This window comes from Hibiscus syriacus, unplaced genomic scaffold, assembly GCF_006381635.1.
Source record: "Hibiscus syriacus cultivar Baekdansim isolate YM2019G1 unplaced genomic scaffold, ASM638163v2 tig00110610_pilon, whole genome shotgun sequence".
Lineage (NCBI taxonomy): Eukaryota > Viridiplantae > Streptophyta > Magnoliopsida > Malvales > Malvaceae > Hibiscus > Hibiscus syriacus.
This window is the reverse complement of record NW_024062800.1, coordinates 8,572,445-8,575,329: the sequence shown is the minus strand read 5'-3', so window position 1 is coordinate 8,575,329 and position 2,885 is coordinate 8,572,445. Positions and strand designations below refer to the sequence as shown.

The 2,885-nt window shown below is 35.6% G+C and overlaps 1 pseudogene; it reads right to left on the bottom strand.

Moving 5' to 3' along the window:
* Positions 1–218: 218 nt before the first annotated feature.
* On the bottom strand, positions 219–1,921 carry LOC120135712 (annotated as a pseudogene).
* Between the last annotated feature and the right edge of the window lie 964 nt (positions 1,922–2,885).

The window sequence follows — 2,885 nt, the reverse complement described above, 5'->3', positions numbered from 1 at the left end:
AAATTTTTTATAATGGCAAACTCAAACGAATGTTTTACTATATCGAGAAAGATAAATAAATAAAGGCAGTAGCATCATAGTTGCATGCATATGAAACACCAAGCAGTTTAACATTGCAACGAGTTCGAAAATAGAAAATTCTTAGGCATATTAATCTGTTGTTTACTACCAAAAGTCATAGATGATCTAGAAAAGTAACTATGATTTTACCAAAGAAACTATCCTATGATCACTTAATCCTTGTGCTGCTGAACAATTTCAACTGCCTCGTGTTGTTCACCATAATCCTACAGGAAAAAGAACAATAAAATCCCTAAGCTCTTAAGTGAAAAACATACATTGTACATTATCTGAATCAATCTAAATCGAATAAACAAATACATTTTTAAGCAAAATAGATTGTACTTCGATGTATATATACATACCTTCACAACTACGCAGAAGCAACCAACAACCTTCCGTGCCTTCCCCTCAGAGTCTATCTTACATAACTGTATGCAAAGATGAAGCATAATCAATATTCACAACAATGGTAGTCACTTTCGATTTGCCACTCAAAATAATTCGAACGTAAACGAGCAATGAAATGTCACTTACACCGGCCCATTCTCCGAGAGTTTTAGAACTCGGGGCATGTAGCAATTTAACATTGTGATTAGCACAAAGTGCCTTGACCAGCTTAACATAATCCGGTTGGTCACAATCATCGGCTATAATGCAAAGGTGTGCATTGTTCTTTTCGATCGCCTTGACGGCTTCGTGTCAGCCGTGTGCAAGACCTCTGTGAGCTTACGACTTCCTCACCACAAGGAGAAAGGCCGAGTTGATGTCCAGTTGCTCACCCAGAACGGGTGTTACCGAAACTTCTTCCTTGCAAGAGAAACTGACACGAATATCACATAAATACATATAAAGATGAAATATTTCTAAGAAATAACAAATCTAGAACAACACAAACAATTCAAACAATCTATATTAACATAATTGTGTTTTAGTTTATTTATTGCTTCATTGCCGATCCAAAGAAGGCATTCATTAAATGAAAGAAAAACAAAGAGGAAACTATTATTGCTATTACTATTAAACATAACAGAGGTCTTGGTCCTAGTACTTTGGTTGAATTTATTTTTATCTAATTTTATAGAAGCAATAATATCTTCTTCTATCTTGATGGTTACTAGAGTTCCATCAACGATTAATCGAAGCTTTTGGTGGAGGGAAGAAAAAACTGTCCCAACCATGTGAACCCACGGCCTTCCCAACAAGAAATTATAATTTGGATGGATTTCCATGACAATAAAATCCACCTCGAACGTTATAGGGCCAACTTTTAGAGAGACCATCATTTTCCCCATGATTTTTCGCTCAGTCCCATCGAATGCTCGCACATCGTTGCCACAAACCCTTATTTGGGAGGCATCCATTGGTAGCCTATTTAGTGTGGTAAATGGCATGACATTTAGGGTTGACCCATTGTCAATTAACACTCCAGAGATGATAATTCCTTTGTAGTGAGCAGTAATGTTTAATGCCTTGCATCTGCCTTTGCCTTCCTCAGGTATCTCATCATCATAAAAATAAATAAAGTTATATACATTGATGTGATTCACCATTATGTTCACTTGTTCCCCTGGTATGTCCTTTCCCACAAAGGTTTCATTCAGAATCTTTATTAGTGTATTTTGATGTACCTCATAATGTAACAGAAGAGATAACATTGAAATCTGTGCCAGAGTCTTATGAAGTTGTTCTACAATATTGTACTAGCTATGTTTTAAAAACTTCAAAAATTTATGAGCCTCCTCAATCTTGACAGGTTCATTCACTCTGTCCTCAAGCTCATCGATTACCAAAGCTCTTGTTTTTTCAACTCTTCCAGGAGCGTAGCATCACTCACTCCTAGTGAAACATCCAGCTTCATCGATCTCTTCTTCCTGGTTCTCAGGAGTATTGATTTGGCAAGTATAATTCCAAGGGACACTCTTATTACTTTTGTATAAAAAAAAGAGTCGGTGTCTTGATCACCACTCTAGATGTTGTACTTCCCTTGCTCGCCTTATATTTTGGTTTTGATATAACCAAAATTAGTTTTCTTAACTTTCCTTTGGCCTCTTTTGAACTTTCCTCAGAAGTACAAATAACTTATTCGTTCTTTATCGTCCATTACTCGAATAATTGCAATTCTTGTTTGTCCATCAATTCTTGGATTATATGCTTAAAACCTTGACAATCTTGGATTTGATGACCATCTTCACAATGGTATTCACAGAAGTTGTTTGATTACTCGACTGCATACTTCTTTATAGGACTCAACAGTCAACTTTTCTTCATTTGTTCAAATACCCATTTCAAATGTGTTTTTATTTCTTCGATCATTATTTTAATTCTTCAACTTTCCTCAACAATATTAATTCCCAGGTTTTGATGATTTGGAAGTGGATTTACAATAACACATAGTGCCTCTAAGTCATTGAATGACACCACCTTTCTTTTAATCATATCCTCGACCACTCTTTTGAAAGAAAGACATTTTTTAATAGTATGGCCCTGGATATTTGCATGATATTCACAGGTCTTGTTTTCATTGTACCATTTTGCAAAAGGCGGTTTGATTGGATCTACAAATTTCGGTGATACTATGTGTGCATTGAACAATCCTTGGAATAATTCACTGTAGGTCATCATGAATGGAGTAAATGACATCCGTTTAGTGTTATTATCACGTTTTGTTTTCCATTGAGATGAGGAATTTCCAGCCTTAGTTTTTTCATAGAGAAATTCACATTGTTTACTTCTTCTTCTTTCTTTTTCACAAAGGGCTTTTTCATAGAGTTTTGGCCACCGACAATTTACCCATTCTTTAAAGCTCTCTCAATAATCACACA